General features: G+C 44.9%; 1 protein-coding gene across 1 annotated transcript in view; it reads left to right on the top strand.

Annotated features, from left to right (window-relative positions):
* The window catches only part of MGLL (monoglyceride lipase), a 190,103-nt gene that overhangs the window by 76,258 nt on the left and 86,407 nt on the right, over positions 1–27,438 (top strand). The window lies entirely within an intron of this gene.

Below are 27,438 nucleotides of genomic sequence, written 5' to 3'. Positions count from 1 at the left end.
ATCCAGGTGCGCATGTCTGGGGAAGGGCCTGTCTAGTGAGCAATGGTGAGAGCTGCACTTGAGGTGCACACTTGCTCCCCTGAGCTGTGAATGTGCACTGATGAAACATATCATCAACCTGCAGAGGAAGCCACCTGCTCACCTGCTAGACTGTCACACATGAGATGTTGAAAGAGTAGGTGTTGTTAGGAATACAGGAATCAGAAATCAGGTCTGTGTGGAAAACAGCAGCTCATTGCACACGCCAAGTATGGACCAGGATGGGGGCCTTTTCTGTCTCCCTGAGAGCTCTGGTTCCCGAGCTGGGGTTGCCCCACCTGTGACCGGGAAGTGGCCTGAGCTCCACTCCTTGCCTGGGCATCCTCAGGTTCCTTTCTTGAGAACCCAGAGTCACCAGGAGCACCTCTGAATTTCACTGTTTCCCAAGCAGCCTTCTCTGCTGGGAGAAAAACTTGGCAACCCACTGACATGAATCCTGCAGTGTACTTGGCACTTACATTTAATTTTTTAAAAAGGGTGCTTATTTTTTCAATTAAAAAATGATATATGCTTATAATAGAAATTTGAGAAGTATTAAAAACTAGAAAAGATGAAATAATTATCCTTGATTTCACTGCCTGGAACACCCACTGGTAGCGTCTTAGTGGATTTCCTTCCAGTCGTTTCCCATGAATATTTACGTGGCTGGATTCATTTTCTGGGTACACTCTTTTATCTCGCATTTCTAACTTAAAGTTGCAACATGAGTATTTGTCCATTATTGATAAATATTGTAGATATTTACTACCTAGCTCTTTATTTAAACTCTTCATAAACATCAGTAAAATTAAATGTAAATATATTTTTCTGTTCACCGCAGCAACACCTTGTTGTAAGAAAAAGTCAAAGGTGACAGGACTATGCAAGTTGGGAAGAGAAAGCTCCTTCTAGTCCCTCTTCTCAGCTATAATCATCATCGTTTGAGTTTTTCTGTGCCTGTGTTAATATTTCTTTATTCACATACACATTCAATTTTGAAGTTTTCATTGCTTCATCAGTACATTGTGAAGTAATCAGATGGTGAATATGCAGAATAAAATGTGGATCGCTCCCTGATGTCCAGCCTCAGCCCCCTTCCCTCGGGCTGATAGCAGTTAGGATTTGGAAAGTGTTCTTCCCGCTCTTCCCCATGCATCGTGTGCGTGTGCACATATTTGTTTCCACATTGCTGAAGGCCGCTTTGGCACTGGAGGGGCAGAACTGAGAACGTGTGACAGGGGCGGTAGGGCTCCCAAAGCCACATGACCTTCTCTGCCTGGTGTTACGTTGGGACCATGTTAACTTCACTTGGCAGAGGGGCTTTGCAGACGTGGTTAAAGTTGCTAATCAGTGGACCTTAAAATAAGGACGTTTTCCTGGATTATCTGGGTGGGTGCTTAAAAGTAGAGGAGGGAGGTGGCTGATTGGAAGCACAAGAGAGCGTGAAGACAGAGGGGCCACATGGCAGAAAATGGGGCCCTCAGTCTCACGGGTGCAGGGATCTGGGTTCCGCCAGCGCCAGAGGAGCCGAGGCAGGGTTTTCCCCAGAGACCCCAGGCTAGAGGCCCGCCGGCACCTTGATTTCTGAGCGAGAACCTGGCCACGCTGCGCTGGGTTCTGACCTGCAGAGCTGATGGCTGATAAACAGTGCTGTTTCGGGTTGTGACGTTTGGGATCCTTTGCTGTGCCGCCTAGAGAATGAGTCTGTTGTAGATCTTTACTGTGTGGCTCTTTGCAGGAAAGGTTTGTTGCCCCGTAATAGATGGTCCCCCTTTCTCCTTCTCACCAAAATTTTCCTCCACCTTTGCCTCCTCTGGATGACTATTTTGGTTCATGCCTCCATTCTCCTGCTGCTCCTTCCTGCTTTTCCAGTTTTTCTCCGTATCTGCTGGTCCCCACTGAAACTTGCAGCCAGCGCTGCTTCCTGCTCGGGGCAGCCTCCCCCTCCCGCAGTGGTTTTAGCTTGGTTTTGGTTAAACTGATGGTCATGGTCATGCAGTATCATGGTGGTGGGAATACTATTTGCAGCTGCGAAACTGCCAAAAGTAGTCTTCTGTGATTGACTTTTCCTGCACAACTTTCATTTTCCTTGGAGTAGGTAATTGTTTATTTTCGTCTGCTTGGTTTTCTATGAACTTAATGTTGATTTGATTCCAAACTCTTTACCCATTACCTATATTTCCTCATGATAAGGCCATATGCATCAGAAATACAATTGGCTTATCTTCCCAAGGGAGTGTCTCTGGAATGTTCTGAACCACTCCCGTCTGGACGGGTGCACAGCTGTCCTCCCGCGGTGACTCCTCAGCACCGCGCTGCCGGTGCCCTTTCCCTCCTCCCTGTAGCAGACCTACTCTTTGCTTTCTGCCCAGTGTCTTCTCTTAGTTGAGTCATTTGCTTGAGAACAGCCTCCAGGAGTTCCTTGAGAGAGGGTGTGTGGGAGGTACATTTCTTGAGAACTTACTTCTGAAGATGTCTTTATTTTACCCTCCCGTTTGACTGAGAAGAGGAACCTTCCTGGCAGGAGATGATTTCCGTGCAGAGCGGAGAGAGGTGCTCTGCTGCCACTGTGTGCCTGGGTTGCTCTCTGGAAGTCCAGGGCTGCGGCGGGCAGAACAGTGCCCCCTTCCCGAGGCCCACAGCCATGATCCTGGAGCCTGAGAAGATGCTACTCCACATGACAAGAGGAACTCTGTGGGTGTGACTAAATTAAGGATTTTGAAACGGGGAAATTGTCCTCATGGGTTGACTGTAATCACAAGGGTCTTTCTAAGAGGCCGGCAGGAAGGTCAGGGTCAAGAAGGAGATGTGAGCGTGAAAGCAGAGTTGGGGGCAGGGAGAGAGTTGAAAATGCTATGAAGCTGGCTTTGAAGACAGAGGGGCTGAGAGCCAAGGAGTGCAGTGACCTCCAGAAGCTGGAAAAAGCAGAGAACGGATGGTCCCCTTGGAGTCTCCAGAAAGATTCAGCTGAGCAGCCCAGTGAGACCCGCCTGGAGGCAGGTCAGACCGGAGCCAGGGTGTGAAGGGTCTGGGCCAGGAGGCAGGTTCCTTTGCTCTAGCACCGCACAGCGTGACCCCATCATTTTGTTGTAAACAGAAAATTGCACCAAAGAATGACGTGTTTTTAAAAAAAACAAAAATCCATTTGGGATTTCTGATCTCCACTTAGCATCTGTGAGATACTAAATGTGTGTTGTTATTAGCTGTTGAATTTGTGGTTATTATTTACAGAAGTGGTAGGAAACTAATGCAACCCAGTCTACCACTCTGCTGCTTCACGGTCTTGCTCTGCGTCCGGAAGCTTGTTGCGTCATTTCTGCTCCGGCGTCCTGAGGTTTCGGGAAGGTGAGCCTCTCTGGGCGCCTGGTGGGTCTTTGCCACTCAGCTACCTCATCTTCTGGGGAGGTTTTTTAGACCCCTCCCCCATCTGCCCCCATCTGCCCTCTGTTTCGTTCTCTTTTTTCCAAAACTCCCATTATTTGAATACCAAGTCTCATGGACAAGTCCTTAAATTTTCTTAAGTTTTCTCCTTTATTTTCCAACTCTCCTGTTTTATTGTCTAATTTCTGCCCTTACTTTCACCTTTTTTTTTTAAATTGAAGTATAGCTAATTTACAATATTGTGTTAGTTCCAGGTGTAGAGCAAAGTGATTTGGAGATACATATATATATATCTATATCTATATCTATATATATATATCTATATATATATATAGATATATATTCTTTTTTTCAATTCTTTTCCATTGTAGGTTATTAAAAGATACTGACTGTAGTTCCCTGTGCTACACAGTAGGATCTGGCTGTTGATCTGTTTTGTGTATGATAGTATATAAGTGTTAGCCACCTTCTAAACCTTCTACTGAGGTTTTCATTGATCATGATTTTAGTTACAAAATTCTTTTTTGTTCTCTTGAATGTTAATTTTTGGTACATGATTACAGTATCTTCTCTTATCTTTTTGAGGATAGTAATAATTTTTTTTTTTAAGGTTTCCTTGCAAAAATCTTTGTCTTCTCCAAATTGCCATTCTCTGTCTCTCCATCTTGGTCCATCCCCGCCTGCATTTCAGTTTCCATTATTTGGGTTGGGGCTTTCCCTCTGATGTCTGATGATCCTTGCTGGTCTCTTCATATTCAGGATGGGACACTAAGTGCTGATTGGAAACTGAGGGTATGAGTGAGGCCTGACAACTTGGAGTCTCGCTGCGGGGTGGTGCGACTGGGTCACTGAGTTGGGATGGCCCAGTATCATTCCTCAGACTCCATCTGGAAAGATCCTCCAGTCTCTGCCTCCAGGTGAAGATTTCTGGAGACTGAGTCAGAAGGAGGGCTGGGGATTTCATTATCCGAAACACACATCATCTGTTTGTTCTTCAGCATGACCACATGCCCTCACTTGTGCCTTGTGTTGCCCAATCCAGAGGCTCCCTTTTACATCCCCCTCAAAGTAAATCTGTTATCTTCCGCTAGGCTGGAGGAAGGGCAGTCACCGGTGAAGCAGACTGGGGAGGGAGCCATTGTCACCCCCACTGCCTAGACGTCTGGTGCCTCACTCCTGGGCGTCCGTTCAGGGACTGTGCGGGTGAATCTGGCCGGTTCTTGTCTCCCTGGGGCTGAGAGGTTTGCCGTTTACGCGCCCACCTGTGCTCCAGCTGCAGCCCGCGTTGCAGTCCTCTCCTCTCCCACCGCCTCTGATTGCAGTTCATGGCTTTAAAGAAGCCCTTTTATTCCTCTAAAAGGGGTTTCAGAAGGGAGTGGAAAAGATGCCTGGGCTCAGTCTACTGCCTCCACCTGGCACACCTACCATACATGGCACTGTAAGAAAGCACTTTTTAAAAACATCTTTAATGCAACAAAATTCTTTTCGGTAATAATGATGAAATAATGAAGATGATGAAAAAGAATGTCTAGAACAGAAATGCTGCAGTGAACATCTTCTGTTGAACTTTGTACATATAATTATGTCAGTGCATACAAACACGTGTGCACACGCACTTCCAAAAAGGGAAAGGCAGTGGGTTAAAATTTCTAGTTACATTCATTTTAAGGGGGGAATTTATAATGCATTCACACTCAGTTTTACTGTTTCAAATTTTCAACAGAAATAGAAACTTACCGCATAAAAGAAGAGCAAAACTGAAGTAACTCAGGGTCCACTTTTCCTCCATAAAATTTTGAATGTACTGTTTAACAGCAGGAATGCGGTGTCCACACCATTGATAGGTTGGAGATGGATGTCTAACGAGAGCGAAGATTATTCCAAACTTATAACCAATGTGTGCAGTGGGTCCTCCTGTGTTAGGGGCCAGCTGGCTAACTGGGGCTCTCCGCATTAACTGGGTGCACTGTTCCCACCGCACTGCCTTTAGAACATATGTCACATTCTGGAAGTTTCTGAAGTATTTTTAATGTAGAATTTTGTTGGTTACCTGCTGTAGGTAGGTACTGCTAGGAGCTTTCACCTGTGTTCTCCTGACACACACTTTGAATTGAGTCTTGTTCCAGGTCCTTTTGGCAACACTCCCTGCTGCGAGGCCAGGCAGTTCCATGTCCACTGTGCTTCTGGTTCATCACTGAAGCAGAAAGTCCTCCTCTAATGCGGTTGTGTTTCTAGTCTCTCCACCATCCAGCTGCATGAGTGAACCATTTCTACAAATGCTGGGAAGGCAGAGGGAGGGGTCTCAGATCCCTGGAGGCCTTTGCATTCCTTGGTTCTAACCTCCCTGTCCCTAGCAGCGGGACTTGTTAATGAGCTTCTGTCCTCAGGCTTGGCCTGTCACCGCCTGCCCGCCTGCTTGGTGGCTTTTGGTCTTGCATGTGGAAATTCCTGTTTGTGTGAATCCGTTTTACGAGACGGTTGCCCCCCCACCCCCCTCCCTGCTTGTGGCTTACTTTGTGTGCTGTTATCAGTGGCAAACCTGATGAAGCCCCGGGGGAGGGGTGCAGCCGGCAGCCCCTCGGCCTGGCTCACCCACTGTCCACCAACAGTGCTGGGCCCTGTGTGCTCTGGGCTGAGTGTTGTGTCAGCCCCAAGTCCACGTGCTGAACCCTAACCCCTCTGGGACGGCACTAGGAGTGGGGCCTTGGGAGGGATTGGTGATGGGGTGGGACCTGGTGGTTGGAGTCAGAGACCCCAGAGCCACACCTGTTCCCGGGGACCACAGTCAGCTAGCCATCTGCAGCCTAGAGAAGGGCCCTCTCCAGGACCGACCGTGTGCTCCCCAGACCTCGGACTCCAGCCTCCAGGGCCCTGAGAAATACCTTCCTGTTCTTCATCAACTGCCCAGCCTGCGGTGCTTTGTTGTAGCTGCCCAAATGGACTGACATCTTGCTTTTTTCTTTTCCTTATGTAAATACATTTTTTAAATTTTTTATACATTGTCACTGGAAGAAGCAGCAGGTCAGTAGAATCAGAATTTCTCTTGAACATCCTGCCCTAAGTTAACCCTCTTTTATATAACTCAAAATCTTTCCCTCATGGCATCTTATTTTTCTTCTCCAACTTTTATTTGAAAGATACCAAATTTACTCCCAAAGTTAGATGAACAGTTACATACCCTGCCCCAGCTCACCAGTTGCTAACATTTTGCCGCATTTTGTTTTACATTCTCTTTCTCCACGTACACCTACATACACATTAAAAAATATCGTTTGAAAGTAGATTTCAGTTTTCATGATACTGCACCTCTAAAAAAATCAGCATTGTTTCCTAAGAGAAAGGGCTTTCTCCTGCACAATCCTCACAGGTTTCTCTCACTCAACAACTTTAACATTGACACAAATTTAATATATACTTTATATTCAGTTTTCCCCACTTGTTCCAACAATTGTGGTCCTTTACAGGTTTTTAATGGAAAATTTAATCAAATATCTGTGTGCATTTGTTATATTTCCTCATCTCCACTGAGCTAGGCGTGCTCCCTCTCCTCTGTTTGCGTGTGTCTGTCCGTCTGTGTGCGTGTCTCATGGCTGATGTTTGAGTCCAGGCCAGTTTTCTGAAATGTGCCTTGACTTGAGTTTGTCAGCATTTCTCCATAACTGACTTCAGACCAGACGTTTTGGGAGGAGCACTGCAGAGGTGGTGATGCTCTGTCCCCAGTGCAACACAGCAGGTGCCCATGACGTCTTTATCACACCTGTTCGGATTGATCACCTGGTTAGGGGTCATTAAAAAGGTGCCCTTGTCTCTTTACAAGAAACCAAGCCATTTCTTAGGGTATAGTTTCTATCTAAGCACTGCGCAGATGGCAACTGACAGCAGGTGTCCTGTGTGAGGAGGAGAGCTGTCTCTACAGGTCATGTCTGATATCTCATTTAAATTGGCCCAGGAAAGTCATCACTGTCCCCCGTTTTATAGATGAGGTAGTTGAAGCCAAGAAAAATAAGTGATTTGTCCCAAGTAACACTGTAAGCAATACACTGAGACTCAGACCCAAGAAGGCTAAAGCAGGCATCTACCTCATTCCTTGCCCGCCTGCCTGGAGGTGTGTGCCGCCTCCTTAGTCTGGGGCAGGGACGTGCTCCTGACTCGCTTCCGTGAACTTGGGCAATGGATCCACGGCAGAGGTTCAAGTGTCCTTTGGAACGTTGTCCACATCTGCGGTTTCAGAGCACGTGTGAGCGAGTCAGCACTTGCTGGCACTTGCTGGCACTGAATGACCTCGTACATCCTGACAGTTCCAGTTGTGAGAAAGCAGAAAATCACCCTCGAGCCAGAATAAATCAAGCAGAAAATGCAAGGCTGTTGCATCAGGTTTTCCTGAAGCATCGCAGGGGTCTCTGGTCCAGCATGCAAAGGCAGAGGCTGCTGTCGGCCCTGGGGGCTCCATTCCCCCTTCCTCCTCGTGGAAACAGGACATCTGTCCCACACTGAACTTGGCAGATGGCTGCCCAGAGCAAGAACTACATTTCCCAGGCATCCTTGTGGCAACCTAGTGATAAGTGCAGTTTCCCAGTTGTAGCATGAGAGGAGACGTTCATCGTCCTCTCCCTCTTCCAGCCAGAATGTGGGATGAGAATATATAAAAGTGGTGGGGGTGAATATAGGGTATGTGAAGAGTATCAGAGTGGTGGGGGCAGTCAGGGAGTGCCCGGGGGTGCACGGCCACTACAGCCGTGGGGAGAGGGGAGCCTTTCCCGACCCTGTGGACAAGGACCATGCCCCGCAGGGCAGGCACCAGGTTGGAAGGATCCTGGGTCTCTGTCTGACCTTCTCCAGTCCCAGACCTCTCATGCCCATATTATTATGTGAGAGAGAAAGTTTGTTTGTTTGTTTCATTTTAGTAAGTTTTTCATTTTAGAAAGTTTTAGATTTACAGAAAATTTGGAAAGGTATTTCAGAGAGTCCCCTTGTGCTCTGCGCCCAGTTCCCTGTTACTAGCATCTTACATTAGAAGGGCGCATTTGTTATTGTTAAGGAATGATGTTGAGACACTGCTGTCTACTAAAGTGCATATACCTTACTCAGATTTCCATAGTGTTTACCTAGTATCCTTTTTCTGCCCAGGACCCCCCATCCAGGACACCACATTACACTTAATCAAGTCTCCTTAGGCTCCTCGTAACTGTAGTTTCTCAGACTTCCCTTTAAAACATCTGTATTTTAAAAGCTACTTTTATTTGGGGACTTTTCTTTTTTTTTTAATTCAGCCAAACCCATGTCCAAATGAACACCGTCAACTCGGTCTCACCCCATTTCCTCCTATCTCACTGCCGGTCTCTAAGGGCTCCCCAAATTTCCACACACATGCTTCTGCTTATGAGTTTTGTATGTGCTGCCTCCTCTGCTTTCATCTGCCTGGTAAACTCCTACTCACCCAGCGGTACCCCACTCAGATATCCTTTCCTTCAGAAGCCTCCCTCAACCCCCACCCCTCACCAGGTAGGATTCATTATTTTTCTGCTTTGAGCCCATAATAAAGTGTCCAAACCTCTGTTACACTTACTTCATGGCACCATAGTTGTGCTCACCTGTGGATCTCTAGAACCAGACTGTACTTTTCTTGAAGTCAGGGACCGTATTTTATTCATTTTTGTATCCCCAAAACTGAGTTTGTAAGAGGCACTTAAAGATCTTTGTTGAATGGATGAATGAACTCAGATGACGTAATTACATGTACACCCATATAAATCTTCTCTTAAAACAGTGATTCCTTTTTGACTAAGATACGGCTTGTGAATAGCTCCCTAACCCTCCTACAGGAATTTGCTGAGCCTCAGTGCACTGTTACGTAATTTATAAACCAGGGCTGGTTGCACACTGCCTGGGAGCCTGCAGTGCAGATTCACCCAGTCTCTCTGAGTGGGGCTGCAGGTCGATCCCTGCCCTGGGGCCGCGGTGACTGTGGGATGTGAAATCAGTGCCCTGCTTCCGCATGTTTCTGCCTTTCAGCTCTGAGCAGGCAATCTGGGCTGCAGTCCTCACGGTTTCCAGAAGATGCTCAGAGTGCTTTCCTGCCCCGGAACACTGCAGAGTTCAGGGCTTTCCAGGCGAGCGCGTTCTGTTCCAGTGGGTGTCATGTTTTGCTTTTCTTTTATTCTGTGCCAGATATCATAGCAACACGAGCAATGCTGCAGGTGCATTTTGTGCTGCTTTTGTACTGATGCTAATACTGGTATTAAAATGATTTGTTCCTCTCTAGAAACATAATTTTAGCATTTTCTAGGTTTCGACATGCAATGTATGTGACAGTCTCAGAGCTGCCCCACATCGATGGCACTCTGCTGGGACCGAATGCTCCTTTATGTTGTGGCCTCTGTGTTCTCATATCTAGCCTGGGTTTCGTTTTTGCAGAGATTGAGCTTAAATATCCTAAATTATTCTCTGGAAAAATTCCACTGCCCAACTTTATCCCTCAGCCTGTGGATTTTAACAGTTAACTGAGAGCATGGTTTCCCTCTCTGAGTGTGCGGTAATGAAGCACGCAGAATACGTGTACATTTATGTGCTCATTCTCTCATTTTCTGTCTCCTTCGGAGAGAACATACCCTCCAGTAAGAGAGGCACCTTGCCTGTGTGTTCCAGCTGCGCCCCCCGCACGGGCACATAGGAGGTGTGCAGTCATTCTGCCGAGTGACCAAGTGAGTCATAGCTGCGTTTGCTATATGAGCAGCTGCTCTGAGTGGGGTGGACACCTGTGTGGGGTGGGGCAGCAGAGGCTCCTTGTCCGTGCTGTCCCCTCCCATCTTCACTGCTGGTCCTCCCTTCTCGGCTCGGCCTCGGGGCACCTTTCTGACCCCCAGGCCTTTGCTTGCTCACTGTCTCCCCATGGCATGCATATTTCTTTCACTTTCTTCTAGCTGTTCCTTCAGGATAATTAATTTGTCCATAAAATGGGCCACTCAAAAGGCAGTCACTACTTTGGAGAAGAGTTAAGGTTATTTTCAGAAGATAGTATTTTAAAGACATGTTTTAACATCTAACCAAGAAGAGGGTAGATCAGGAAAGGTGCTTAGGTAAGCAGACAGGGGAGGCTGTCCGTGTCCTATGTGACAATGATGTCGGAGGACAAGAAATTGAGAGAGATTGAGGATGGAGGGAGAGACTGCGTGTCACTAAGTTTTCAGTGAATAGAGTCCTACTTAGCAACGGTGACTAAGCCTGAACTATACACCAGGTGCTCTTCTAGAAGCCGAGACAAGACAAAGTCCCTGTTCTCCCAAAATGTCCATCCAAGAGCACCACTGTCCGATGCAAGCAGGACAAAAGTCACAAGTGCAAACCACAGGTGGAGTTTTAAATTTTCTAGCAGACACACTGACAAAGTAAAAATAAGCAAATGAAATTAATTTCAATAATAAGTTATGGTTAACCCAATATGTTGAGTTAACCTAAAATTTATTATTTAAACATGTAATGAATATAAAAATTATTAATGAGGTATGTTATCTTCTTTTTTATGCTAAATCTTTAAAATCCAGTGTGTATTTTACACTCATAGCACTCCTCAATTCAGACTAGCCATGTTCCAAGTGTGGCAAGTGGCTACCATGTTGGACGGTACCATTCTAGAGCATAAACAAGTAAAGAAACAAAGATGAATATATGAGTAAATGTATAAGTTGTATAATTTCAGTGTTGAGTATCGTGACCTATTATGAAGTACTCAGAATAGTGAGGGTATTAGGAAGAGTGCAGAAAGAGGTCAGGTGATGGAGGATGAGGGGCTGTCTGGCTGGGGAGGCAGAGCAGGCTTGCCTGTGGAGCTGACACAAACAGAGCCTAGAGGGAGTGAAGGAGACAGTTCTGCCAAGGTTGGACAGACAGCCTCCCCAGTGGAGGGCCCAGCAAGAGCAAAGGTCCTGAGGCAGGACCCAGGGGTCGTGTTCAAGGTAGCAGGTCAGCGGGAGCAGCAGAAGGGTGAGGATGGAGGAGACGGGTTCAGAGGTCAGGGATGGGCCAGGCCCCTGGAACCTCGCAGGCCTGGCGAGGAGCTTGGCCTACCAGGCCCGTGTATTGTCTTTGGAGGATGTGAATCCACACTCCTGTTTCTTGGACGTTCCCTTTCCCTCCACGTCAAAGGGTGGAAAGTCAACAAGCCTTTTCCCTGATGCTGTCTTAGGATCTCAGTACTCAGATGTGGTGTTTCACATGTCGTGCCTCGTGCCCCTGATGGTTTCTTCACGATAGTGGCTCACGAATCCTCTGATCTGGGCACAGGGACACTGTGCCTGGGGTTTGAGGGCGTCATGTGCCACACACACCCACTTAGAGGCATTTTCTCCCTGCAAGGTGTCACATGTCGTTAGCACACCATCTGGAAGTATTTATTGCGTATGTATCATAATTGTGCTTAAAAAGCGAGTTACAGTGCATCACGGCCTTTCTCTAGGCCCAGACATCTGGAGGGGTTTTCCTTCCCCTTAACTGAGGAAGCCTGACTTAACCAGCTCTTCTTTGTGCTGCTCATCAGCTCAGGTCCCCACACTCTGAACACTCACTAGGCCCCTGAGCCCTCTCCCCCAAACCCCGTGGTGCATCAGTGGCTTTGTGGCGGACTGCCTCTCCCTGAGGACTCCCCAGCACTTATAGAAGCTCCCTCTCTCCCAGCCCCGTCAGCTCTGAGCCTGCTCTCTTGCCTCTGGGGTTGGGAGGCCGGTGTGGTGTGGGCACCTCCACTTCCACCTCCAATTCCTTGAGTTGGCCAAGTCATGCTTGTTACTCAGAAAGTGATTCAAGATCTTACTTGGCCCTGTGCTCCTCGTGTTTGAGGGGGAGACCCAGGGTTCCTCTCACAACAGATGTGGGGCTGCTCATGTGTGAAGGTAGTGTCTTTTAACCCCAAAACAGAAGTTCTAAGTGTTACTAGCCCTACAGTAGCTGTGCTGACCATGCTCCCTCCCTGCAGGCTGCCATCCCCCAACTGTGAGGGGCTGCACGGATGCCCCCTACTGTCCCAGGTTAATTTCTGAATGAGCACAGGAGAGTTTTACCTTAGCGGGAGATCCACACGTGATTTCCAGCACTTTTGAGCTTGGTCACCATGATCTGCTTTAGGTTCAGGGATGTCTGGGAAATGTCATTTGCGGTTTGCCGTGAGGAGGAACGCGGGCAGCCCTTCCACGTGTGGCTGCAGAGTGTCCTGCTTGTAGCGCACAGCTGAGCCGGGCGGTCTGAGAACCACAGTGAACGTGTCTGTTCTCTCTGCCTTAAGTAGTCTGCTGAAGAATCGAGATTCCAGCACCTGAGTGTCAGGAGGCACCTGAGAACCATTAACACCAGGGCTGTCCTTTTCTGCACCTAGACCACAGCCTCCTTTGGAGTCTGTCCTTATGTAAAGTGGGAACTGCAGATCTAATGTCATCTTTTTCCAAACAAATCAGTCATTTGTTAAAAAGTCCATCTTCGCCCTAGGGACTTGAGATGCCACCTTTATCAGACACCAGATCCCTCCATGTACCTGAGTCTGCTCTTGGGCTGCCTTCTCTTTTCCACGGGCCTCTTCACCTGCCAGTACCACGTGTCTGAGAGGTTGCTTTGACATCTGTCAGGCATTCTTGCCTATCAGGCATTAAACACTATTCTTGCATTTGTAAGATTAAGAGCTTTAGGATCAATTGTCTAACTTCACAAAGGAGCTTGTTGCTATTTTTATTGGGGTTGTTTAAACTTCATAAATTACTTAAGAAAAATTGGCATCTTGATGATGATGTCAAGGACAAAGAATGTCTTTCCGTTTGTTCATGTCTATTTTCTGTGTCTTTCGAAGGTGTCTAATGTGGGTTTTGCGTATTACTTACTATGTTTATTCCTGAACATTTTATCTTCTTTGTTATTGTAAAAGGGATTTTATTTTCCTTAATATTTTCTGATATATATGTATTAATTTTACACCCCATCTTATAGTGTTGGGTTTTTTTTTTAAATTTCAGAATGATTTATTTATTTTTTTAGTTGAAGTATAGTCAGTTTACGATGTTGTGTCCATCTTTGATGTACAGCATAATGTTGCAGTTGTACATATACATGCATATATTCCTTTTCATATTCTTTTTCATTATAGATTTCTGCAAGATACTGAATATAGTTCTCTGTGCTATACAGTAGGACCTTGTTTATCTACTTTATATATAGTCATGTGTGTCTACAAATCTTGAACTCCCAGTTTATTCCTCCACCCTCACTGGTAACCATGTTTGTTTTCTATGTCTGTGAGTCTGTTTCTGTTTTGTAAAATAAGTTCATTTGTGTCTTTTTTTTTTAAGATTCCACATATGAGTGATATCATATGGTATTTTTCTTTCTCTTTCTGGCTTATTACTTCACTTAGAATGACATTCTCCAGGGCCATTCATGTTGCTGTAAATGGCATTATTTCATTATTTTTATGGCTGAGTGGTATTCCATTGTATAAATGTACCACGACCTCTTTATCCAGTTGTCTGTGGATGGACCTTTAGGCTGTTCCCATGTCTGGGCTGTTGTAAACAGTGCTGTGTGAACACTGGGGTGCAGGTGTCTTTTCGAATTAGTTTCCTCTAGAAATGTGCCCAGGAGTGGGATTGCTGGGTCATATGATAAATTATTTTTAGTATTTTTTAAGGAAACTCTGTACTGTTTTCCATAGTGGCTACACAAAACTACATTCCCGCCAGCAGTGTAGGAGGGCTCCCTTTTCTCCACGCCCTCTCCAGCATTTATTGTTTGTGGACTTTTTAATGATGGCCATTCTGACTGGTGTGAGGTGATACCTCACTGTAGTTTTGATTTACATTTTTCTGATATTTAGTGATATTGAGCATTTTTTCATGTGCTTATTGGCCATTTGTATGTCTTCATTGGAGAATTGCTTGTTTAGGTCTTCTGCCCCATTTTGGATTTTTTTTTTTTTAAGTCAGTGTTTTTCAACCTGTAAAGTTCCTAAGAGCTACCTAAGGAAGGTTTTCAAGTAGAGATACTGAAGCTCCCTTCCCATCTGAGGCTGAGGAGAATGTCGGGGAAGGAGAGCTCTGGTGGCGCTCTGTTTCGCAGCTCAGATCCACGAGTCACAGAGAGCGGGGTGGGCTGAGCAATAGGTTCACCCCTGCACGTGACTGCATTTCCCCAGGAGACCAAGACCGAGGGAGGAACCACCTCTCAATAGTGGGAAGCAGGGCATGAACATGTAAACTGTGGAGGGACAGGACTGAAAGGGCGGCAGACTGGGAGGCTGGGCAGAGCTGAGCACGGGGGAGTGGGGGGGCCGGCACTGCTAGGGACTGGGGAGAAGAGGGGGCCTCAGAGTGAGCCCCGAGGGGACGGAACTTATTTACATGCTTGCTCCTGAACCTGAGATGCAGAGGGCTGGGCCAGTCTTCCCCTCATTTCATGCTATTTATCATACTCGGTTCTTTCTTCTTTCATTTTATGTACATTTTTTCTCCTTTCTTGTTTCCTTATTATTTTATCGTTTGCCCCTTATTCATTACTTTTTTTTCTCGTTTAGCATTTTCTGTATCTCTGCATCTCTCTCTTAGTTCTCCTACTAAGCAAGTCCAGCTTTTCTATTCTGAACATAGTTCATGCTTGTAAAATGTTTGGGGTGCCTGTTTTTTAAAAACATATTAAAGGAAGTGTGTTGGATTTCATTCCGCTCCTCACATTGTTCACTTAGTGCTCTGCAAGCACTCCTGTTACTTTGGGTGCATCTGACCATTACTTCGAATTCTGAGTGACTTTCCCTGATGTGTCCACTGCCCCAGCAATGTCCACTCAGGCCGCATGGACAGCCGTCCACAGAGGGTGGTGCTGTCCCCTCTGGACCTGTGTGAGGATGGGGTTGGGAGGTGATGGCCGGGGGTGCGAGGCTGCCCTGCAGCCCCGTCCTGACTCCACTTCCCTCTGCCCAGCCTTCACCCTTTTCTGGGCTGGTACAGTCTTGAGAGTACAGTGATGTGTCGATGTTACTTCACTGCGCGCTTCTTGGATGAGTGACTATTCTGAGCACTTCTTCAATATGCTAATTAGCTTTTTGGTATCCTATTTCTGTAAATTCCCTGTTCATATTCTATGCCTTTTTTTTTTCCCCTATTAGGACACTTGACTTTTTCCTGTTGATTTTCAAGAGTTCCTTGTACTTTTTATAAATTAATCCCTAATTTGTCTTTGGCAAGTATCTTCACCTTTTCCTTGTCTACTCCTTTGTGTCCTTGGTGTCCTTTGTTGAAGGGAAATCCTTAATTTTTATGTAATCAAATTTTCTTTTCTTTTCTTTTCTTTTTTTTCACTTTTGTGTGTATAATCCGTGTGGTGTTAGGTAGAGATTCTACTTTATTTTTCCAATACCATTTACTAAACCCTCTGCCACCTCTAGTTCTCTCTCTCTTGTGGGGAGAATTTGGTGATTTGACTACATTCATATCTGGGTTGAAAACATTACAGTGAATTGTATACCTGTCCCTGAATTTAAGCCACTTATCTTGCTTGTTTGGTTCTTCCTAATGAATCCCTTTGTTTTAACAGTTTCAGGCCCTTTTAGATGTTGAGAGGTAACATTTGGATCCCAGTAGGCAGATTTAGCAAATAAAACCACAGGATGCCCAATTCTGTTTGAATGTCAGGCAGGCAATGAGTAAAATTTTAGTGTAACTGTGTCCCAAATATAACACAGGACGTAGGTACTGAAAATTGATTCATTGTTTATCTGAAAGTCAAATGGAACTGGGCATCTGCATCTTAGCAGGCGACTCCATTGTCCATCCAACCCTTGGGAACTTGTCTTGACTGAGTCTCCTCACCCTGGTCCTCTTCTGCTGTTGTCCCCACAGGTAGCAAGGACATGGTGACACACTGTTCCTGCTGCCCTGTCTTGGTTCCTGACCTAGCCCTTCCAAATAACCCGCCCTTAAGTGAATAAGCTTCACCTAAGGGTTTAATGAGATTGATGCTTCTCAGGTGTTAACATGCTTACGAGTCACCTGGGAACCTTGTGAAAATGCAGACTGTGGTTCTGTGGGTCTGGGTGGGGCCTAGAATTCTGTATTTCTAACACACTCCCAGGAGAGAGGGTGATGCTGCTTGTCCCCTGCTGTGCTTGGTGGTGTTGATGAAAGTTAATCAGTTGGTCTAAGAAAGAAATGGAAAAGTTTACTCGAGCCAGATTTGAGGATTATAACCTGGGAAGAGCATCTCAGAAAGCTCTGAGTAGTGTTCCACTCATTAGAAATCAAGGTACTCACTGGTTTATAAGTTTTCCGAGACCAAGGGCTGTGCACCAAATGATGACATATTATTGACAGTTTACAGAATTCAGATCTAAGCCTCATCTTGGTGGGTCGTGTGACCAAGAAGGAATGTTATCTTAAAGGAGTTGTCTTACTGAAGGTAGGAGAATGTTGCTCTTCATGGTTGAGCAGGTGTTCCTGCCGGTCGGGGAGGCTTGGTTGATGCCTAGTGCAGATACTCAGTGCACAGTGCTGGGAGAGGAGGTCAGAGGGCAGGCAAGAATTCCGTAAGTTTAAGTTTTTCTTATCTTGCCGTAAATAGGAATTTTATTTCACAGTGGGAAGGACTAAGGGTTGTGGGCATGTCCTTAGGGGACCTGGGTGACAAGATTAGGCTTTTGGGAGCAGAACCACGTCCAGCTTGACCCAGCCATGCTCCTTTCCTCCAGGTGGAAGCTGGAGGGGACACAAGTTAAAGGAAAGATAAGTGGCAGATCACACATGGGAACTCTCCTGGGGTCTTTGCATGCCCTCCGCCAGTTGCTGAAGACGTGTTCCTATCACATGATTTCTTGTAGGAACTATTACACTTGGCCTCCTTATCTGCAGGTCTTGAATCTACAGATTTAACCAACTGCAAATTGGAAATGTATGTATTTTTTAATTCCAGAAAGTTCCAAAAGCAAAACTTGAATTTGCAAGCACACTGGCAACTATTTACATAGCATATACATTGTATTTATAACTGTTTACATAACATTTACATTGTATTTATGTAGCATTTTCATTGTGTTTACAACTACTTACATAGCATTTTCATTGTATTTACAAGCACTAATATAGCACTTGTCCTTGGTGTTATAAGTAACCCAGAGATGATTTAAAGCACACAGAAGGATGTGCTGTGTAAATACTACACCATTTTATATAAGGGATTTGGGCATCTGTGGATTTTGGTATCTGCAGGGTCCTGGAACCAGTCCCCACAGGAGGGATGGCTGTATTTTATCCTTTGTGCCCCACCCCACTCCCCCAGGTGTGTGCTGCCCTGGCAGTGATTGTCCACTTTTCGTCCCTCTTTCTCTCAGACTGTAAGTGATGTTGGGGAGAGGGCATCAGTGATTAGCTGCATACCCCAGTGCAGAGTGTGCTTATAAATGCAAGGAGGGTGACAGAAAGGATCAGTGAACACTGGCTTCTGCTTGTCAGGGCTGTCCTTAAAATGATGTTTGGCTTTACTTCTAAGGGCTCCTGAACATTTTTGTTTCACTATGGCAGTTGGTGGACTTTACTAAGAGAGGAGTGAGTCCTCAGAAGTTTTCCTGTCTCAGGTCCTCGTTTTTCTGGGTCCAAGTTGTCAGCTACGACCATCCCTGTCCCCGCTCTTGGAGACATAAGAGTGCAGACCTCTCTGCTTGACGTAACTCCTTGTTCACAGTCTTCCGCTGCTGAGCCTGCTCCATGCTGGTCTGAAGATGTGGCTCAGTGTAACCCCTCCTTTCTCCTCTCCCCAGACTCCTCACAGCACATCCCCAACTCCCATTCCCCACGGAGCCAGCCATCTTTCCACTGCTGGGAGTTTTCCCAAGAGCTCTGATGGGTCAGTAGGTTAAGTTGTATCTGTCAGGGTTCTTTGATTGCAAGCAACGGAAATCAAATCTGGCTGACTGAGGTCAAAGGGCCTTTACTGGGGACTGATGGGTCACTCAGAGAACACACTAGAGACCAGGCTTGGGAACAACAGGTCAGGGCCCAGGACATATACCACGCCTCCTGCAGCAGGAGACTCCCCAGCCACCTTGCCCAGAGGGCCTGGGTGTGAGTGAGTGAGGCTGGTACCTTCCATCCTGTGTCACTCTTCTCAAGGGGTAGGGAGGGTCCAGTGGCCTTCTTGCGGCCCTGGGCCACCTGGCCAGAGGGAGGGAGGTACACACTTTAATTGACAGTTGCCCTAAGAATTTACATGGTGTTGGAGAGTTCCTTAAAAGGATATATAGCTGTTGGAAAAGATAGTGTTGCCTGGTGGCCCAAAACCAAATAAATCAGAGAAAACAAATGTCCACAGAGACCTCTCATGGATTTCAGGGAAATGAGGGGGAAAATCTGACACATACCTGTGGCAGCATGTGAATAAGGGACCCCAAGTATCCTAATTCCTGGTTTCCAGTTGCTTTTCATACCTGAGACACTGAGAACCAAGAATGAATTAATTAATTCTTAATGAATGACATTAAGAATGAAAGGAGTTGTTGTAAATAGTACCTGAGATGCGAAAGGAGGGCCCTGGACCTGTGTTTTGATTTGTACTTGACCTCCAACTTGCTGTGCAACCTTGGGCAAGTCACCTCACCTCTCTGGTCTCAGATGCTTCATCTACAAAATGACGACTTTAGAATAGATAATGTCTAGGGCAACTTCCAGCTGTAAAATCCGTCCTGAATCTTGCCAGTTTTGCTTGATGTACAGGGGAATGTACAGTTTAACATTGTATAAGGTAACAGTTTCCTAAGACACAGGTTCTTGGGTGTGTGGTATTTACAAAGGTAATTTGGAGGAGAGAGTTGATGCTGTTTTATAAATAGTAGTAATAATAATATAGCTCACACATAAAGCCTTTACTATACGCCAAGCCTTCTTCTCAGCTCTTTAATGTGTTAATTTGTTTAATCTTCACAACAATTCTCTAAAGCAGATAATATTACCTCCCTTTTACTGACGAGGGAGCTGAGGCACAGAGAAGTGAAGTAACTTGTTCAAGGTCACAGAACTTGCAAATCCAAGAGCTGATTCAGACCCCAGAGTCTGTACCCTTAACAGGCACACCCACATGGCTTCTCTAACCTAAACCAGCCAATTAAAAATGGACCAGGGGAAAAGAAATCTATTGCTTAGAAAAGCTGCGCAGTGTGCCTCCAGCCTTGCCTAGACTGTTGGGAAATGTCCGCACATACATAGTGCCCTCTGCACAGTTACTCAGCCATCTTTGGGCTTTCCCTGCCTGAACATAACCATGACCTCATTTGCCTTCAGAGGCCAAACTTTAGCACAAGGTCAGTGGCACCCATTTCAAGAGAAGTTGAAAAAAAATGTTTTTAAGTAAAGATATGCATGGTGGCCCTCGTCTGCTAGTGAAGTCCTTTTCCCTTGCACTTACAGCGACCCTGTTGGAGTCATTTTCAGTGTGTGTGACTTTAACCTCTTCACTAACCAGATCAGTCAGGGGAAGCATGTCTTCACCGCTGAGTGCAAATCTCACTACAGTGATCGGGCCCAGTCACTGACTGCTGACACTCTGGACTTGCCAGTTGCACGTAAAGAGTTTGGCATGCAGGGAGGAACCTTTGTTTTCATCTTTGTGGGTTTGATGGTACTTACTGGCCTTTCCCAATAGGCCGGGCCCTGGTGCTTAACTACATAGCAAAAATAGCAGAATGACTGTCTGAGAATGACCTTGGAGACCTTCTGGACCGTCCCTTGTCCTGACCCACAGGAGGCTGGAGCCCAGCAGTGAAGTCTCCAGCTAGTGCAGAAGGAGGCTGAACCAGGAGGTGCTGCCAGCAGGCCAGAGGCAGAGCATCCCACCCCCTCCCCGGGGCTCCTCCCCGGTGTCCCCGACCTCAGTGATGGCCACACCACTGACATTACAATGTTGCCATGTCTGTGGTCCACATGCTCTGTGTTCACTTGATGTCTCTCTTTACACCAGTTCGTGTTTTAAACTTCATTTACTTTAAAGATTTCTTTAAATAGAAAATGAACACTTCCTACAAATATAAGGTAACCCTACAAATAAAATGAATGAAGACAGCAAGTGGTTAACTTCTAGGGATGCACAGTTGCCGTTATCGAAAAGGGAGATGAGCAAGCCTTAGAGTTACAGACACATAGAAACCTACCAGAGAGTTTGCCGTTGACTCCCCAGAAAGACGCAGGAACTGAAGGGGGACATTCTCGCCGTGCAGCTGAGTGATACCTAATCCCAGCCTGTGAGCACCTGCCTCCATCCTCCCCATCAACCTTGGGCTGCATGCCAGTCTGTGGGGGAGGGGAGCTGACAAATGGGCTTCAAGGGCTTGTTCTACCTCCCCACGTATAGCTGTGGCCGAGGAAGGGGCCAGTGTGGTTTCCTCGTCTGTAGAATCCCACCTGTTAATTTACCTCCCTATTTTGATTCCAGTTGATATAACTTCTGTGGGAGCCACACTAAAGGATTAAAAATCCACTGTTTTGTCTTTCCTGCGTGACTCTTAGTCATAGAAGCAGAACCATTCCCTGACCACCACACCCTCCCTGCTGGTATGAGCGCCTCCAGTGCTGTTGACAGCGGGGTCCTTGTGAGGAGTACGTGGAGGCTGAGTCAGCGCCGGGGCTCTTCTGCTCCCACATGAGTCTTAGGACTTAGGCGTGCACTTAATCAGCAGCCCTTTCTCAATCATGGGTGATAGTGGCCCCAAGTCTCCTATGCAAGAAGAATTTATGAAGAAGGAACTTAAGACTTTATGGGAAAAATAAAGAAAGGGGGCCAAGGCAGAAATGATTTTAGCAAATTTTAAAACACATTTCAATAAGACTACAAGAGAATTGATATCCGCTCTCATGGCCACATTAGAAATATTTATGACCTTTTTAGTTATAGCATTGGGTACATCCTGTTAACCTGTTTGCTCTGTCATTTGGGAATTCTTTTTACAATGTAGTATATACAGTACAAAGTGTTTGCCTTTAACTTCATCTGAATTTTCAGTGATTTTAGCAAACGTTTTGAGGAGGAGGGTACAGCTCAGTGGTAGAGTGTGTATTTAGAATGCATTAGGTCCTGGGTTCAATCCCCAGTACCTCGATTCAATAGATAAACAAACTTAATTACCTCCCCCCTAAAAAAACCCCGAAAAACTAACTTTTGACTCAGAACTGGTGAATCCCACCTTCCAGGCCCCCCTAGTGAGGACAGAAGAAGGACAGTGTGAATGTGTAAAGTGTGAACACTGGAAATGTAAGGGGAGCTGCTGTATAACAAGTCTCCCCAAAACGTAGTGGCTTAAAACAAGTGCCACTAACCCAGCTTATGGTTCTGGGGCCAGTGCTTGGGGCTGGGTCAGCCTTGGAGTCCTGTTGGTGGCAGCCGGGCTCCTGCGTGCACCATGGGCAGAGCTGCTTCAGGATCTTCTGCTTGTGTGCTAGGGAGCCTCCACGTCCCCATGTCTCATCCTCCATGTGCTTTGGCCGTAGCTCTGTCGAGTTGCCAGGCTGGTTCATGCAGTGGAGGGAAGTGAGAGGGAGAGGAAGCTGTCCCCTTGGAATAGGCTTGGGATGGGCACAGAATCATTTCCGCCACATTCTATTGGCCAGAGCAAGTCATGGAGCCGGTCCAGATTGAAGGCAGGGGATCTGGACTCTGTCTCTCCATGGGAAGAGCTGCAGTCACAGTGCAGATGGTGCAGGGACCGAGCGGCCATTCCCGGGGGCTGTTGATGCAACAAACCTCCACAGCCGCTGAGGACAGATTTCTCGGGCTCAGTCCACAACTCCCACACCCAACAGTCGGTCCTTCCTTTTTAAGAAGCCCAATGGCGTGGAGCCACAAGAAATCCAGTCACTCTCACTCCCCTCTGGTGCCTTTACTTCCTCCCCTCTTCCCCAGAGAGGTTTCCGGCATGCTCCACTCTTGTCAAACCTCAGAACACATCTGGAAGTTCACATGAGAAGGGGACTTCTGGGGACGAGAGTAGAAAGGACACTCACAGATCACTGAGAACTTTTTGGTTCTGATTGGAATTTTTAACACATGTGTGTATGTTACCTCAGCTTAGAAATGGTGATGTTTCATTATACCAGGTACTTGGCCTGCACAATTCCAGTAAGTCCCATGAACTAGACAGTAAACCTCAATTATCCTCACTTTGTAGAGTCACGAAGAGGGTAAACCACCCAGCCAAGACTGTGTCATTGAAAAAGCACAGGCGGGACCCAGAATCCAGGTTCTTGGGTTCCAAAATCTACAGACTTCACCTTTATACTCGACTGCTTCTTCTTCACAGGAAGTATCTTGAAAGAGTTGTCTCCACCTGCTGCCTCACTTGTTTTCCACTCCATAACTCAGTTCAGGCTGTCTTCTGCCCTGACTAACCATGAACTAGGTTCTCTCCAAGGTCTCATATGACCTCCTTGTCCTTAAATCTATTGGACATGCCTCAGTCCTCTTGATTGACTTCTGAACAGTAGTGTTTGACTCTGGTGGTCCTTTCTGTTTACAATATACTGTACCTTTGGATTCTGTGAAATCACCCCCTCTAGATCATCCTCCTCTGTCTCCATCATCTTTGGAAACTCACCTCTTCCTCCTCCACATTTCCCTCCAGTCTGCATTTCCTGGGCAAGCTAATCCATTCTTGTGACATCAGTGACCATACCTGCCAAACCTCTGTTTCCATCCTGAGTTTCTTACTGCACCTGCTTCTGCCCATCAGGCCTCTCCTTGGATGTCCCAAAGAATTGAGAGTCTAGAATTACATGTCACCCCATCATCAAAATGTACTCCCCCTCCTTTATGTTCCTGCCCAGTGAAATAGACCAGAAACTTGAGGATTAGCTTTTTTGGAGGTGGGCATGACAGAGGGGCTGACAGATGAGCAGATACATGCACTGCCTGAAATAACAAGCTGAATAAATGCTTCAAAGGCAGAATGGTGGTGACAGAGGAAAGAATCAGTGAACTGGAAGATAGAACACCAGAAATTACCCAATCTGGACAATGGAGAGGAAATAGACCAGGAAAAAATGAACAGGTAGTCAGTGACCTAAGGAAATGTAATGAAAGGTCTAACATTCATATCATCAGAGTCCCAAATAGAGAGGAGAAAAGAAGGTGGTGCTGAAAAAGTACTTGAAGAAATAATGGCCCACAATGTCCTAGATTTGGCAAGAGACATAAAGCTACTAATCCAAGAAGCTGAACAAACCTCAGGTGGTATAAACTCAAAGAAATCCATGCTAAGACACATCACCAGACTTCTGAGACTAAAGTCAGAAAAATCTCGAAAGCAGTGAGAGAAAAATAACACGTTGCCTATAAGAAACAATTTGAACAACAGTGGATATCTCATCAGATACCTTGAGGCCAGAAAAAAGTAGTAAAACATGTTTCAAGTGCTGAAAGAAAAGAAATGTTAACCAGAATCCTACATCCAGCAAAAATATCCTTCAGAAATGAAGGGGAAATAGACATTCTCAAATGAAGGGAAGTTAAGAGAATTTTTTTTTAGCGGACCTATCATCAAAAAATGGCTAAAGAAAGTTCTCTAAATAGGAAGTTATAAAAGGAACCTTGGAATACCAGGAAGGGGAAAAAAAAAAAAAAAACCCAGCAAAAACATGACTAAATAAAATAGGCTTTACTTTCCTTTTGAGTTTGCTAAACTATATCTGATGGTCAAAGCAAAAGTTATAACACAGCCTGAGGTGGTTCTCAATTGATGTAGAGGAAATATTTAAGACAATTACAGGATAAGTGAGAGAGAGTGAGGGACATAAGGAGATGTTAGGTTTCTATATTTCACTGGAACTGGTAAAAATAATATCAGTTAGCTGTGGACATGTGTACATATGTGCATGTGTATATATAATATAACACATATGTATAATACCTAGAATAACCACTAAAAAGCTATACAAAGAGATACACTCAAAACACAGTATAGGTAAATAAAAATGGAATTATAAAAAGATCCTGTTCAGGTAATCCAAAGGAAGGCAAGAAAAAGAAAACAGAAAAAGGAAAAACAGAGACAACAGGAAAAAAATAAAATGGTGGACTTAAACCCTAACTTATCATTACAATAAATGTAAATGGTCTAAATATACCAATTAAAAGACAGAGATTGGCAGAATGAATTTTTTTTAAATGACCTAACTGTATGTTGTCTACAAGAATCTCACTTCAAACATAATGACAGTCTACACACAAAATCCCAAGGAAGCTACAAAAACAAACAAGAACAATGAAAAACACCCTTCTATATCTAATAAGTGAGTTCAGCAAGGTCAAAGGATAGAAGATCTACATATAAAAATCAATTGTGTTTCTATGCAGTGGAAGTGATTACATGGAAACAAAAATAACATACCATTTATAATTATCTGAAAAAAGAAAGATGTAAATCTGACAAAACATGTACAAAATTTGTATGCTGAGAACTATACAGCACTGATGAGAGAAATCAAAGAAGATCTAAATAAATGGAGTGACATACCATGTTCATGGATTAGAAGAATTGACATAGTAAAAATAATCAACAAATTGATACACATGTTTAATACAATTCCTATCAATATCTTAGCAAGGTTTTTAATATATATACATATGTATATATATATATGGACAAAATTATTCTAAAATGTATATTAAACAGTGAAGGAACTAGAATAGCTAAAAAAATTATAAAAGTAAGCATCAAATGGGAGGAGCCAGCTTGATTTATTGGATAGCTACAGTAATCAAGACTGTGAGGTACTAGTGAAGAAATAGATAAATAGATCAATGGAACAGGATAGAAAATCCAGAAATAGATCTAACAAGTTTGACAAACTGAATTTTGACAAGGATGAGAAAACAATTCAATGGAGGGGGAAGCCTTTTCAGCAAACTGTGCTGGAACAATTGTATATCCACAGACAAACAAAATGATCCCTGAGCTACGTCTCACACTTATACAAAAGTTAACCCAGACTGGATTACAGACTGAAATGTAAAATATAGAGAGGAAAAGATAGGAGAAAATCTTCAGATGTAGTACAGGAAAAGAGTTCTTAGACTTGGCACTAAAAGCAAACCCTATAAAAGGAAAAACTGATAAACTATATTGCATCAAAATTAAAAACTTTTGCTTTGCAAAAGACCACATTAACAGGATAAAAAGACAATCTACAAATAGAAGATATTTGCAAATCACATATCCAATGAAGGATTAGTATCTAAAATCTATAGTCAGGACTTAACAGTAAAAATAAAAACTAAAAGAAAAAACTGAAAAACCAATCCAACTAAAAAATGGTCAAAAATCATGAAGAGACATTTCTATAAGTTTGATATACAGATGGCAAATAAGTACATAGAAGATATTTAGCAACATTAGTTATTAGGCAAATGCAAATTAAAACCACAATGAGACACCACTAAATATCTAACAGAATAGCAGAAAAACACACACACACAAAAACCCAGAAAAAAAAAAAAAAAAACAATGACAACACTAAATGCTGGCAAGGATGCTGAGAAACGGGATCTCTCATACATTTCTGTGGGAACATAAAATGGCATGACCACTTTGAAATACATTTTGTCAGTCTCTTAAAAAGCTAAACATGCCCAGCAATTGCACGCCTGGGCATTTATCCCAGGGAAATGAAGACTTAGGTTCACACAAAAACCTGTACATGGACATTCATCGCAGTTTGATTCATAGTAGCCCAAAACTGAAAACAACCAGACGTCCTTCACCTGATGAACTGTTAAACAAACCATGTGGTGCATCTGGACCATAGAATACAACACTTTAGCTTGGAGATGCTGAAAGAAAAACGTGAATCCTGAAAGGTTACACACTGTAATTCAGTTAATAAAACTTCTTCCCTGTTTTTATCCTTATTTTTTTTTAACTTTTTGTTTTTTAAATTTTGGTGGGGGTAATTAGGTTTATTTATTTATTTATATATTGGGTATTTATATATATATATTGGGCGGTATTGGGTATTAAACTCAGGACCTCATGTTGTACCTGCTAAGCATGCACTCCACCAGTGAGCTATACCCCACCCCCCCAAAACTTACTCTTGAAATTACAAAACTTTAGAACTGGAGACCATCTTTGTGGTTGCCAGGAGTTCTGGGGGATGGAGGTGTGGCTATAGGAGGGCGACATGAGGGATCTCTGTGGGGTGGCCTGTCCTGTGGCCTGACTCAGCATTCGTATCCCAGTTATGAAACTGCTCTACAGTTTTGCAAGATGTTACCATTGTGGTAAAGGGTACACAGCGTCCCTCTGTATTATTTTTGAATTGAATCTACATTGATATAATTGAATAATAAAATATAATGAGGTCTACAATTTTCTCAAAATAAAAATTTTTTAAAAGGCCAGATCCAGAAGAGCACAGTCCCAGTCTCTTACTCTCAGATTCTCAACCCGCCGACCACTCACCATTTAGGTTGTAACCAAACCAGGAGAAGCTCTCCAAGCTCTTAGCCACCATTCCCATTGGGGTTCCGCTGACAGCACCAGTGAACTCTGTCTTCAGAGCTTTCACTCTGTGTTTAAAATCATGAAATGTTGGAGCCAGGGAAATTTGAAACAACTGCTGGGTTAAAACGGGCTTAACGGGCTTTGGGTCTCCTACACGTCCGTCCGACCCCAGCAGACGCCTCCTTAAATAAATTCCAGTTCAGGTAAGTGCGGTGTGCCAGCCCTGCTCTTGCTCCGAGATGCTGTCCCTAGACTTGCCATTCCCCACCCCTCTCTGTTGGAGCCCTCACGCACACCCAAGCTGCTTCTCAAAGGCTGTTGCATTTCTTAAGTTAGAGTGTAGGCCCGAAGCAGCCTGGGCCTCCCTGTGCACAGTGGGACCCTGAGATGGCAGTCTCTGGAGGACAGTGGCTCTTCTCAACACTACTGTGATGTACAGTTGTTTGTGAAAGAAGGAAGGACGCAAAGGCCTTTGGAGGTCACTGTGGGCAGGGCACATCTGTCAAGAGCCCTCAGGACAGAGGTGCTGTCACTGCTGG

The sequence above is a fragment of the Camelus bactrianus genome, chromosome 17, assembly GCF_048773025.1.
Source record: "Camelus bactrianus isolate YW-2024 breed Bactrian camel chromosome 17, ASM4877302v1, whole genome shotgun sequence".
Taxonomy (NCBI): Eukaryota; Metazoa; Chordata; class Mammalia; order Artiodactyla; family Camelidae; genus Camelus; species Camelus bactrianus.
Note: the sequence above shows the minus strand (reverse complement) of the source record. Positions and strands in the feature narration are given on the sequence as shown.